The sequence below is a fragment of the Corvus brachyrhynchos genome, unplaced genomic scaffold (assembly GCF_000691975.1).
Source record: "Corvus brachyrhynchos isolate BGI_N302 unplaced genomic scaffold, ASM69197v1 scaffold3, whole genome shotgun sequence".
Taxonomy (NCBI): Eukaryota; Metazoa; Chordata; class Aves; order Passeriformes; family Corvidae; genus Corvus; species Corvus brachyrhynchos.
Genome location: NW_008237619.1, coordinates 10,021,815 through 10,036,343, shown reverse-complemented (window position 1 = coordinate 10,036,343; position 14,529 = coordinate 10,021,815). Strand labels below are relative to the sequence as shown.

At 38.7% G+C, this 14,529-nt stretch overlaps 1 protein-coding gene across 1 annotated transcript in view; it reads right to left on the bottom strand.

The window, feature by feature from the left end:
* The window catches only part of ZBTB20 (zinc finger and BTB domain containing 20), a 449,829-nt gene that overhangs the window by 229,969 nt on the left and 205,331 nt on the right, over positions 1-14,529 (bottom strand). Inside the window, exon 5 of the transcript XR_552321.2 lies at positions 4,021-4,084. The gene's annotated coding sequence lies outside the window, so the exon portion shown is untranslated. The remainder of the gene's footprint in view (positions 1-4,020; positions 4,085-14,529) is intronic.

The following is a 14,529-nucleotide window of genomic DNA, read 5'->3' as shown; positions in this document are numbered from 1 at the left end:
TACACTTTAGTTAGCCTCAGAAGCTTGTGATACCTCTGCAACACTATCAATATATCAGTGACAATTGAATTATTATTAATAATCCAGCAGGTAGGCTGTTCTTGTCCAAGAACTGGTGGAGCTTACCACTGTATGAAAGGTAAGAGGCTTTTTCAGACAGCCAGTTATGTAACAACTAACACACATCTTGTTGGGTTAAGTACCATTAATTACTACTGCCATTTGGGGAAGTATCAGAACCAGTTCTGAGCAGGATAAAGCAGCAGACTGAGAGTCACAGAGAGTCCTACTCCTGCAGAAGAATCTGAAGTGAGGAGAAGTGAGGGGAATGACAGTTGTTTCTGCTCTGCCCTTTAACCTTAAACTCAACTGGTAGAAAAATGTAAGAGCAGTTGCAATTAATAAGATATTTAACATCTAAAATTCCTCTTTCTTTAACTATTTGCTTCACCTGATAAGAAAGCTCTTGATCATGGCTCACACATTTGCAAATTACTAAAATGCAAAATACCATGAAGTCATGTGAAGCTTGACTGAAACTATAAGATAAATCCTAGCCTGAACAGGGAAGAACTGAGAGCTTTCACCCAGATCAGGTAGCAGCAGGAGTGCCAACACATGAAACTGTTCATTTAGGAAGACCAGAAAGAGAGCTGAAGCACAGCTAGGCCTTTAACCATGACAGCACATCAGTCCCAGGCATCTCCAGCTGTTTCAGCATTGAGATGCTTATGGGAAGTGGTTGTCTCCCATGCCATTGGGTGAGAGGTTTTTGTAACATGGTCAGAATCTCAGTAAGAACCAAAAAATTTTTGTTTCTTATAAAGTGAATTTCTGAATGCAGTGCTTGGAGAAGAAGTATTCAAACAACTCTACTGCTTAGTCCCCCATGAAAGCATTTTTAACCAGAACTTGAACCTGCCTACTACAACATCAGATGCCACACTTTGCAAGGCTGAGATGGGCGAAATATTGGGAGAAAATGGTTGGGATTATCTCGCTTGTGGGTTTTTTTAGGTATTAGATTTGGGGACAGGTATTTGGGAGGAGCTAAGGGTGGCTAAAATAAAAGGAGTTTGGCTTGCATATCTTTACCAATAGGTTATTACCACAGGAGAGAAATACAAAGGCTTGTTCAAAAGTCTGAACAACAATTACCTCTAACAGAGATTTTCCTGCTGCACACCAAGCAGACTGCTGAATTTGTATTCTGCATACTGGACCCATGTGCTGACACCTTCCACAATCTGAAAGGAGTTGAAAATTGTCCCCTGCATCTTGTGTGTGCCTGCAGCAAAGGCTGCCTGTAACCCCTTCCTGACAGTAAGATTTCAGAGGAACTGCCTGAGGAAGATGACTGAATCCCTCACCCTGCACAAAATAAAAATACAGATTTAGAGATCAGAAAAAACAAGAAATACCCAAAAGCATGTCCATGCCTCAGCATCCTCATCACTAGCAGTCAATGCTCCTCGGGCTTAGATCCATATCAAGTGAAAAAGGTTCCCTGTACAAAACAGTGCCTCTTCTGAATGACTTCCAATCCTTTTACCAGCAGCTTCCCTATCCCTTAGCTGGTCTTAGTTACTAGAACAAACAAACAAGAAAAGCCCTCCCTCTGCTTAGCATCCCTCCACTCTCCTCTTTTAACTTTCCTTGTGTCTCCCTTCACGCCTCCCCAGGTTTGTTGTTTTTAAGCCCATGCACTAATATCTGCTCTCTTTGTCCTTTTTTTTTTTTTTTCCCTCATTCTGTTTGCTTAAAACTCCCAGCCCCAAAAGCAAATTTGAAGAAAACTGGCTTTCTCTAGTTATCCCATTGTTCTTCTCAGGCAAGATCTATTTCAGATGTTTCTATTTCAAATATTTAATGACAGACCTATTCATACAAAGACATGCCAACACCACTCCCCTGTCTCTTTGGCATGATGCAAAGCACAGAAAAAGATTGTCACAAGATACAAGGACTCTGTTAGTCAATAAAATCAAGTTCTAACTCATAAACAATATGTAGCAGATTCCATACATTGCCACACTTCCAGAAGCACAAACATGACAAAAAGCAGTTTCAAGGGACACCCCATGGAACAGGCGCATCCTTTTAGCACTACCACAGTGGACCTTGGCTGGATTCCCTTCCAAGAGGACCTGTAGAGAAGCCAAGGACTGCATTGAGCCTTGGAGAGTTAACTTATTTTTGGGGTCCTGTCTTCACTGCAATGTTGTTTGTAAGTACAATGCTAATGTTGCCCCCAGCACGACTCCCACCCACAACAGAAGCCTCTTGCTCAAACTGAGAGCTATTTTAACTTGACTCTTTGGCCTAAAAACAGATTAGAAGTGGCAGCCCATGTGTTATAGTTACCAGTGTCAGTAACACAGTGGGAACTCATAAGTTCTCCAGTTACAGGTTTAAAGCGCTGATCTAAGTTCCTGCCTTGTAACTGGGATCTAGACTAAAACCACGGAACCCTTTTTCCCAGTTAGCTGCATTAAACTCAAGCAGGTAGAGGTGACACTCTGATGTTAATCATCTGCTTCTCCTCTCCTCAGTCTCGCAGTACATTCTGACAGAGAAGTACTCCAAACTTGCAGAAGAAACTGCATATCCACAAATCAGTGTCGGATAGAGAACCCTTACAGACACCAGTCTGTAACACTGCTGTAACAAACTGATTCAACACAGCTAAAACAATACTGGTTTCAATCACTTTTACCCACTACTTCTGCCTACCCAGGCTATTGTTTGGAGTGAGGATGGCTTTTTGCAAGTCCCTTAGAGTCACCATCTGTGAAACACAGCACAGCTGCACCGACAGGCGACATGAACAAGGATTTTAGCTTTGTGGGAATTGCAGGTCTTACATATACAGTCAAAAGCACTTCAAGGCACATGTGGCATGTGAGAGCAAGCTAAGGTGTCCACACAGTTGATCTGTGGCAACTCCAACCTCTTGCATATTGACTGTTACCTACATAATCCTTCTCTTCACTCTAATAAATTGGCATAAGATGAGCAAATCTAAGTACTGGCAACTAATACAAACCACCACAAAAGTGGCCATATTATCATCTGAACATCTCATGCTCTACTTTATTTACAGTCTCCAGGGCTGTAATCCCAGCTGGTAGTTTTAATTAGCAGTGAATGTACTTTCACAACAAATTGGACCTTCTCCTTCTTGGGCATCAGAGATTCCTTCCACAGATGACTGTGGATTATGAAGAGACAAATTTTGGGGATGTTGGGCAGACAGTTTTCTCATATCACATATCTGAAAAACTAGCATCACTCTCTGGCTCACAAGAGGACTTGGCAGCAAGTCAGACTATGACTATCCAGAAGACTCTTCCCTCAGTGTCAGAGTAGTAAGACACATAACGGAAACTTGCAACAAAGCATAAATAATTCTATTTAGAAGTCAATACAGAATTGTGGACTACAAAGCCAGCTGCAGAGGCTGTCTTCTTCTTGTGAGTTTTGAGCCAAAACATGGGATAACACAGCAAGGACCATCAGAGTATGTAAATATCTACGCTTTTGCTTTTCCCAGTCTGTAGCCATTAGCGAGTGCCTTACTACAAAACTGCAAGTGGAGTAGGGTTTTAACAGCCTTTTTCCCCTCGTTGCTCTGGGATTTTTCCTTTCTTGGCTGTAACTAGTTGCAACCAGTTGTGAATAAGTCGTTATCCCTCTGTGCAACTCACAGCAACTAAAAGAAACCAGTGTCATTATGCAATTTAAAAAAGAAAAAAAAAAAGAAAAAGAAAAAAGAAAAAAAAAGAAAAGTTTTGTTTTATGGTTAATTATCCATGGTCTATTTACAAAATAAATCAACCCATTGTGCACCACCAGGATTTGTGGCCTCATTTGAACTTTGCTTTTCATTAATCACTTTAAAAATAAAAGCTAACTAGTTTTTTTTTCTTCTTTTTGGTTTATTACTTGCATCTGGGTATAAATTGTAAAAATGGTGAAAGAACAAAGTATGGATTATTCATCCTCAGTTTCATGACTTACATGATCCCAGTCTTGTCTTTCTCCACGTGCCTAAACAGATGCACAGTCCAAAAATTCCAACATTCTGTAAGAAATGCAATCACAAGAAGATTGAAATACTTTTTATACTCAAACTTTGTGCTTAAAAAAAAAAATTGCATAAAGGTTGCCTTAAGAAACAAAAAGGTGGGCAAGCATCTACAAACATAATTAAGCCACTGAAGGAGGCAAATGAAATTACTCAAGTAGACATCTAAGTAATACAAAAATGTTTTTGACAGATGAATACAAGGCTATTTTGTTTAAACAAAACCTACTTGCAGGCAGGCTGGAGAAGGCAGAAGATGGATATCTGATTTCTTTACAGTGCTTACAATTTATACAAGAAACCAGAAATTTTTTTTTCTGAAAATGTTTGAATTATATAAGAAGTTTAGATCTTGTCCCTATGAGATGACAGAGAACTACTGCATTTCTGAAAACTCGCCAATGGAGAGGCAGGCAAAGGACATTTTTAGCTGCTCTGTTAAAAAAACCCCAACTAACTGTATTAACACTTATTTCACTCCGATAGGAAATAAAATACATATTAGCATAAAACTGAAATTCTTAACCAAGAAAGACTGAACAATTCATTTGTCTCCACTATGAACTCCTCAAGTAAAACTGAAAAATAAGAAAGGCTGATACACAAGCATGATAAAAGTATATACAATGATGGGATACAAAAATGTCACCCCTCTTCTTTATTTATTTTTTTTTCTTTTTATTTACCAGTACCAATTAAGTGTCCTTTGCCTTTACTATGACAAACAGAAAGTCACAGTGCTCCACTTAATCGCTAATGAAATGCTACAGATAAAGTTGTGCTGTCTGGAGGTCAAAAAATGTGGTTTTGTTGCACTCAAGACTACAACTTTTTATTTCTAAACTCCTGAGCTGGATGCAAGTACAAGGTGACTAAATGTACCCAACAGGTATATTTTAGAAACTGAGATAAAGAGTTGAAGCTAAGAAATTAGATCATTAATACTACATATTATTACTAATAGGAGCTCTGAAAGATAATTTTTTGCGTGCCTGTTGGTGTGAAAAAGAATTGTAGAGGTTTGAAAAGTTAAAGAAACCCACTGCCTCCTCCTCCACTTTGCAGATGGCTGAGATGCTTTAACTTTCATTTCCAAAAGTAAATTAGCTCCTACTTAAATGAAAGTAAAAATTTAAAGCTGCCTCCACCTGATTGCAAAGCACAGCGGCCGGGCTGGGAGAATGGATAGGCCTTCAAAGAAAATAAAAGCCTTTTTAAGCGACTCCTCATATGAACGCCTGCCCTTGCAGCAGCAAGCTGTGGCCCTACAGCCGCTTTCCATTATAAATGCTAAATTGGGAAATGTTTAACATTCTTTGTTTAATCTTTGCAGTATAAAGAAAAAACAGCTGATTCTCAGAAACATGACAGCCTGAGCAACCATTAGTGATCTGCCTCCCCCTTCCTCAAAGCAGAACAGGCCATTTCCAGCCTCAGCGGTGACTGGCACTTTTTAATCAGGAATTTATATTTAGATGGAACCTAGAAGACAGGATTGAAACTTTGTCATTTTTTTCTTCCAGTGGTGTAAGGGGCCGAAGGCAACCAGGATATTTAATAAAAAATGTGAGTAGAAAAACAGTTTAAGAAATGTATGTAGTGGAAACTATGGACAAAGGTGGTTTCAGATGCTTTCTGCACTCTTTTCTGTTAATACCTTTCCACAGTCCTTCAATGAAGAAGAACATTATTATTTATTTTGATTTAAAATGTTACCAATTGAGTGTATTTTTCTCTTGTTCACAGTACATACAAAGCAGTGAGTCCATCTATTCTTCTGCAACCAGTCACATATAAAACAGCACAAACTCGGGAGTGAGCAATCTTTTCTGCCGCTTACACAGGCAAACCTCTCTTTGTATCTTGTGTCTGCAAGAACTTCCCTAAAGGGGTGAGTTTCATCACGCATCTGAAAAGTCACACAAGTCAGAGGTTTCTACAGTTGAAATTATGAAGTAATACCTCAAATCAAGTCCCCACGGAAACCAAACCAACTGAAATAGTTAGGTTTTTTACAAGATTTTACCCTGGAGCACACTTTCCGGATCATCAAGTTCTGTTCCCTGCTCTCCTCTACTACAGATATTAAAGGTCACTTCTTAAAGAGTTGTTTTTAATCCTCTGCATCAACAAGGTGAAAAGAGCTCAAACATCCTTCCCATCCCAGCTACCAGCATTCAGTAGCTGCCAGTGACAAGACCAGACATCCAGTGAACAAACCCACGAGCAAACGAGGATGTGCTCCTTCCCCAGAGGGTTCTGACAGACAGCACAGAACATCCCCTCGTGGGGCTCACGCTGATGGAGGCACTCAGTCCAGACAGAGCCCTTGCTCTGCTCACTGACAACAGGAAAACATGAACCACGGTCCAGAGGCAAAAGCAAGGAGCAGCCAGGTGTCGACCCTGCTCGAAGCACTGCACACATCCCCACAGCTCCTCCTCACTGCTGGCTTTCAGTGACCCTTCCCTGCAGGTGTCACGGCCCACCCGCACACAGCACCTTAAAAAGCAGGGGCAAGAATACACAGGTTCTCTCCGGGAGAGATGAACCAGCTGCTTTGTTTGCTGGAAATGTGCAAGATAATAGCTTTGAAAAGGTGGACTGCAGGAACATTCAGTGCAGCTAGGCTTGATACTTTTGTTACAATTACTCCAAAAACATTGATTCTTGCATCATTTCCTTGGGACTTCTGCAAGGCAAAAAGACCAGTGAAACTACTGAAGGCACTAGCAATGAGTTACTGATAGTGAAGGACACAAAATTGTCATGAACTTCCACCAAAGTGTGAGAGTTGCAAAAATGACTGTTCTGAGGAAGGGAGCGAGGGAGGGAGGAAACCTTGCAGAATAATTACTAGATAAAAAGCCTACCATAGCTAATTCAGCACATTGCTGGATACAGCAAAATAATTTAGCTAGCTATTTTTCAAATAGCTGCCCAACCCCAACTATGCGTCAGGGAAGAGAAATAATGAAATTTTAAAATAAAAATTAATGTAGAGCTCTTTTCATTTCTGTTGTTGTTTTTTAATCTTTAGGGTTCATATTTAACCTTTTCTCTAAAATAACAAACTTGAATTTAAGAAAACTAAGGCACAGATCTTCACAGAGACAGGACTCAAACAGCTTATGTTTAAAAATAAAATAGCTGAGTCTTTTTAAGTTGTGAAGTGAAGACTTATTCATTAAAACTGAATATTAACATCTCATTTCAGAAACTGTTCAAACCATCCCTTTTGCCTATTTTGCCTATGAATTTAGGCAGACAGAAGTTTCACAGGTTGCATGTCTAGCATCTGGTCAAGTCAAATCACCCTCTCCTCCATAAATTAAAATTAGATTTCCATTCTGCAGAACACACAAAATTCCCTCATTCTGGTTGCTGTTCAACCGTGCATATATAACCAGAGTTTTAGCAGCAGGCATTTACAAGGGTTTTTCCCTTTTTAAATTAGAAAATACTCAGGAAATAATTAAATGTTTGTTTGACCATTAAGGAAGGTTAGTGTCTTGATAGTAGTCCAGCCAAGCATACAAAGCAAAGCCAGGGACTGAAGACTTGGGAAGTTAGGGGTAACCTAGTGACACGCAGAGAAATGTCTCAGTAACTGAAAAGCAGACAGATGCCTTTAAGAGGGAAAATTGCTTGTCTGCCATTAGAAGTTATCAGGTTTTGTACACCTATTCCAAATAAGTCTCCCATTGCAATCAGTGCTGACAAAAAACTTACAGACCAAGACTCTGAAAAGACAAGCAGAAAGTAATTTTCACTCAAAGACAAATGATCACTCTTTTGATTAAGTCAAACACTGGACTCATTACTGAGCATGTTCTCTGTAAAGTTACACCATTTACATCTTCCAAGCATTTTATAAAGGGCTGACAGCTATGAGGGACATCAGGATAAGGGATTTTAAGGAGGTTACCCTCCTCCACTGCATGCAACTATGTTATAAACTGCTATTGATATGTTGATTCAGCCACAATTACAATTACATAGGTTTTCAGTGCCTATAATTCCTATAGGATAGTCTTCCAGAATTTAATCATATGATGGCCAAGGTTATTTCCATTTATATATTATCATTACATTATATAGGGTTATTAAATCTTGTGTATGTTTGGTGTCCACAGTTTGGTCTTCATGGCAACACCGACCTGAAATTTAAATAATTTTTTAACCTCTACAAATTATTTCAGTGCCTTCTCCCTATGTATCCAAATTGATTTCATAAACATTAATAAAATAGATTTAGAATATTTCTGCAGGGCACAATAAAGCAGTATCTGCCAGTATAATCCCTAAGTGATTCTTTACTGAGACACAAATGGAGGTAGAAGAAGTTTTCATTGCCCAGAGCCAAAGCAAGGGCTGGTTTCAGAATCCAGGTGTTCCAATACATTTTTGAATATATGTGTACTCCCCAGCAGTTTGGTGAAATATACTTACAGAGCTTAAAACATACTTACAGAGCTTAAAATATTCCACTTCCTGTTTTCACAAAACCCTGTTTCATTTAAAGTTTGTCTCAGGGATCACTGTTGAAAGATGTCAGCTTCAAATTTTTTTTCTATTATGCCTGAAGTGGGCATAATTCACATGTAGACTCATTTTATGGTTCTTTTCTAATGCCAGAAAAACACTTTAAAATAACTGAGGCTCGAGCCCTATAACTTTATAACTGACCTAATAGACTCCTGACATCATATCAACAGAATTAGTAGCATTACACTGGGTAAGAATCTGTCCAAGAATGTGCACGCAGACAAGAACGATTTGTGAAGGGCAAAAGAAAACAAACCCTGACACAATGCTCGCAACCACGAACAGGTCAGATCCTCAGAGGATACAACCAGGAATAAATTGGTTGCAATAGCTACAGGAATAATTTCCTCCTGTAGTATGAACAGAAAAAAAAAGTATGAACTTTTCTTTACTATTGACCCATTTCTTCCCTTCCTTGAAGCCTAAGAATCCCTCTTTTTTTTTTTTTAAATTATTATTTTAGCAGGGCTACATGTATTTTTTTCTTGCATTTGACAGAAATAAATTAAAATATCCCAACCAATCCTAATTAGAAGAATCTCTGGATCTTTATGGACACCAATCACTTAAAATAGAAATGAATAAATAAAATTCAGCATAACATAAAATTTCACTGTTCCTCTGCACTTGCTGCTGTTATACAGAGACTGACTTGACACTTGCATCAAGGTCAGGAGAGGAAAGGGAAAAAGCTTTCATTGTATACATCCAAAAGTTGGAAGGAGGGGTAGAAGAGAGAGGAGGAGAGAGGCAGAAACACTGTGCGGAAGCCAGGGATGTTCCAGAGCACACTGTGACAAGAAAATGCTCAGTAAGAATTCCTCCAGCCAAATCCAGATCTTAAATAGATCCATTGTCTTCCAGCCTGAAGCCCATAAAAAGGCTCAAAATTAAAGTCTGTGCTGTGGGCACCCAGTCGTTCTTTCCTTTCATCAGGATTTGCAGGTTTTAATACAATCTGTCGTCAGGAAAAACAGTAGAGCTGTACAGTCCAGAGAGGTAACAAAAGCGAAAGGCAGGCAAGAGTTACATAACTGGCTTTTTACATAAATATTACATTGAGAGGTATTTTGCTTTTCAGAAAGGAAAAAAGATTTAAAAAAAAAAAAATCTCAAACGCCAGAGAATTCAATCCAACTTCACTTACTCCTCGTCCCTCTTTCACTTTGCAACATGTATCAAATAGTTGAAGTGAGGTGTTTCTTTTTCTTTTTTCATTACGACTAAACAAATAACCAATTCAGCCTTAAACACTTCATAACAGATTGTCTTCTATTACCTGAGAAGTGCACCACATCATGGAAGCTGGAAAAAAGTCTTATTTTCAAGCAAAAGCAAGCCTGCCTTGCTTATCTGCAGCACGGGGCAATTAGAAATGACCATGGATGTTAAACAAGCTCGCCTCTGTACAGTCTGAGAAAAGGGAAAAAAACCCTGCAAGTCTCCCCATCTGTTATTTCCCTTTTCTTTTTTTTTTTTTTTTTTCTTTTGGCTGTAGAAAAGCAAAATTATGCAAGAGCTTTTGAATGTAAAGCCTGTGTGTGCTTTTTCCCTTTTTGTCTCTGTGTACACGGTATGTGCTATTGCGTAACGGAGCAGAGAGTGGGCGGCGAGCATTTACTATTGATTTACACTACTCCTCACATTGAATTCAGAGCTGCGAGGGAGAAATACACGCAAGGCAATGCAGAGAGGTGACATGGACGTGGATTTAAGGCAATGTGCCGTGGAGAGAGGGAAGCAAAGCATGCAAAAACAGAACTGTGCCTTCCTGAACTAAATGCAATTTTCCCTACCTTTTCATTTTTATGCCCTTTGGTAGAAGAGTGGATGCTTAAAACCAAACCTGCAAACCCCTCTGTCCAAAAGTAAGGTTTCCCTCCACACACCTGTGCCCAAATCCTATTAGAAACCACAAACCCTACCAATTAATGCAATTGTGACACTTGTGCTTGGCATAAAAACACCTAGCAAGCTCTTACTGACCATGAGGGTCATTAAGGTTACAAAGACAATTCTTTTTTTGGTAATACTATACACGAACTTTTTACTAATTTCTTTAGGGCCTACAGGCTTGTAGGAGTGCAGAAATCATAGACACTATGCAATACAAAGCCTTGAATTTTTCTAGATGATTGGGTGACATGGAAATACAAGAATTAGAAACCAGAAACAAGGGAAGTTCAACCTATTATGCTCACTTATTAAGCCTGCCAAAATATTAATGTTGTTCTCTTTTTTCCACACACCCAGAGTCATCAGTTTAGACAGACAGGCCTCTGGCTCATTAATGAGAATAATTTTGAGTCTGTAAGGGGGAACCCTCTCGTTCCCACAGGTGAATGCCCATCACGTTGCTGAATCCCTTGCCTCCAAGGTGAGGCATGGCTGTCCACATTCTGCCTGCTCCCATTTGACACTAGGTCCTACAAAGCAAGGGAGCACCACCAAGCTGGCACAACACTGGACTTCTGGGGATCCATTTATTTATTCATATTGGGTTGGGGATTTCTCTAATAAAGCCAGTGGGACTCCAAAGCATGTTAACATAGTTTCTAAAGGATGCTGAAAGACTGAAGACTAAAAGGGAGTCTATTACACGCCACAGCAGACACTGAGCCTCACACCAGAAATGAAACAGATTTTGATTAAAAAAAAAAAAATAAAATCAAGTATCAATGCTCTTAAAACTTCTTTTGCACTACCTTTATTGGAAGACACACACTCCCCATATTATTTTCTTCAAATTGTGTTTAATGGACAACATGTTTCTACTTCAGAGATCTGACATCAGACATTTTTACAGGTCCTAAAATAGCACAGTGAGCAAACAAAAAGCTCCATGTTATAAGAAAGACAAACCCTATTTTAAGGAAGTTACACAGATATGCAATGTTTCTGACTATTATATTTATTTTTTTTTTCCTTTTACCCAGGCCCACATCTACTAACATTAACTATGGTACTACCAGGCAGCATGCAGTCAGGATCTCTGTCAGGCTGTTAGGAAAACATTCATTCACTGTCTTGCACATGCTTATTCATTTTGTTTGCACATAACTGGAATTGCATTAAAATTACCCAGAAAAATTTTACACAAAAAGTCATGTGCAGCGTAACTAGTCTCATTTGTCTTAAAATGAAATAGACCCTTAAAGGAAAAGAATGAGGTCTTCATTAAGAGGGACCTAGTCATGCAACTTACTAATACAGATGGGGCCAACTCAAAACATGCTCAGGCATATTTCCTTTGCTCACCAGGGGAATGCTGGGGGAAACAAAAGAGACCCAGAAGGCAAATTCTACTTCTCTGTCATGCAGTCACTAGAAATGCTGCTCCACAAGCAAACTTTGAGTGATGCTATGCAAGGTGAGTGTTTTGTGAAGGCTAAACCAGAGGACCAGCACATCTAACAATGAAAACCTGCATTCTTCTGACAAGACTGAATGTGAAAAATAACGTATTTTTCAGCACCTTTTATACACTTGAAGTTAGTCTGGATGTTTAGGATATCCTCATCTTACGGGATGCAGCTTACAAGCATAAAATGCTTTACAGGATATTAGATAAAACAGACACAGAAAGAAAATAAAGCAGTAACAGCTAAGGGAAACCAAGCTCAGATACTGCTAAGGGCAGCTCCAATGCTGCTGTGCTTGATTTATCATTGTCCAGAGTACATCTATTTTTAAGCACTTGTTAGCATGTCAAATTTTAAGCAACTAGCTGTGTGGACTCTACATAGCAGGTTCAAACAGAGATCTGAATCACCTAAAAATATGAGCATACAAATAAGGGAGTTCAGATCTGGTATATTCTGTTCTTGAGGGCTATCAAGTGAAGCTGACAAAAATTTCCATTATAACCCACTTCCCTTCAATCATTCAAAAATGTTGGAAACTTCACTACGTCAATTTTCTGTTCATAATGTTTACCCAATCTTAAATTTCCTGAAAACTTGAATAAACAAAAGTTAATCTGTTTTGCACATAGAGAATGAGAAAAAAACATCCAGAGATTTAAGAGAAAGGGAAAAAGGAGAGAAACTATCTATAGAAAAAGCACAGAAAACAATAGAAAATATGAATGGACTCATAGCTTGTAAAGTCAATATTGGCTAGATTTATGTTTCAAGAAAAAGCTTTCTACTATGAAGAAAATACTGAAGTTCTTAAAAGTCCACACACCTACAAAATCCTACCAGACCTTTTATGAATACCATCTTGGATAGACGTTTAGGTCAGAAAATCCGGAAAGAACCCCTATGCGTGTGCTAAAAAACCTTGTATTTGTATTTAACTGTATTATTACATTCTTTAATGTCTCTGATAGATGTTCTCCCTACAAGAGAACATAACTACATTGCAACATTAAACTACATAAAGTAACATTATTTTTCACTGTGTTAGACAGCTGGTTTGGATAGATTTTTTGGGTTTTGATTAGCGAAACACATTAATAGCAGATGCCATTTGCATTTATCAAAGTTTCTATAGCTCTGTATTTGTAGAAAAACGATGTGACTTCTTATTAAAGACTATCATAAGGGAGAAACTAAGGTTATAAACAAGTTATTACTCTAGGATTTCATGATGTTGCAAGTAAGCTTAATGTTTCTCAATACAGATTCTGTCTTTTTAATGACTGTAGGAGGAGATAAGCACAGTGCTAGGTTGCCATGGGCTTTTAATGGCAAAATGAATAATAAAAAAATATTAAAATGATAGAGACAAAACCTAAATATACTGGAGATGCTTGCCAACTGTTCCTGCTAGTTAAAGAATCGATAAACCTTTGCAGACCTTGTGCAACATGACTGTACTTGCAATAAAAGTAATTCACAACAAGTATGCTTTTCTTGGCAATTTACCTTTACTTTTCTCCTACCAACTTCTCTTTCACATGAACTTTTTGGACTCCAATGTTTTGGAATGACCATGACACAGCAGAAGTTGCTAAACTTTCCCCACCCCTCAGCTAACCTATTAAACATGTGTAATGGTGTTATTTCCTAATGGTTCCTACAGACTGATATATTTCCAAGACGGTTTTAGTCAAAATGAATGGCAGTAAAATTGGCAAAGACTCAGAAAGCAACGTCCAAGGAGACTAGCAAAGAACTCAGTCAGAAAAAATGGTCTCTGGATATTTTTGCCATGTCTGCCAGTACCAAAAGAATAGAGGTTATGTCAGTGTTTCCATAATAAACATCAGTTTTCAAGACTATAACTCAGCTGCAAAGATCTGATCCAGACTGAAATCAACACATGCGTGGTTTTAGATCAAGAGCAATTTTCTTCTTTAAACATGTATTTCCCCTGCTGCAAAAGCAGTATAATGTTATAATTTAATCTGGTGAGGAATTACTAATTTATCAGAATTAGGGAGAGGAAGCAGAAAACAAAATTCAGAATTCACAATAAATGCTTTCTGGGATTGCATAATTTCCTTCCAGATATTTATTCCCTATGAGATTTTGAAATGACCATATTTCTAAAGTAATTGCTGGATCAGTATAATCCCCATCCAATGAACCTTAATATCTGTTTTGCTCCCTAAAAGCAACATCTTGTTTTGAAGCAAGTGTGACTTTCATACTGTGCAGCAGATGCAGGAAAAGACTAGGAGGGATTCAGAAGAATTGACAGGATAGGCCAGTTAATTTTTGAAGTACTGTAACTTATCACATGAAATCACCTTATTCCTCTCAAACACCACTCTTAAAACACACAGGTTTCATCCTGAGGGAGCCTGAATAACTGAGCTGAGGATATTCAGACAAAGGGTAGATCACACACCTGAGACATCTCTGAAGTGCAGAGGGCACCATGAGGTGTGAGAGCTGTGCCCAGAGCTGAGAGCATCCTCCAGCTCAGAGGCTGGAGCTGCTGCC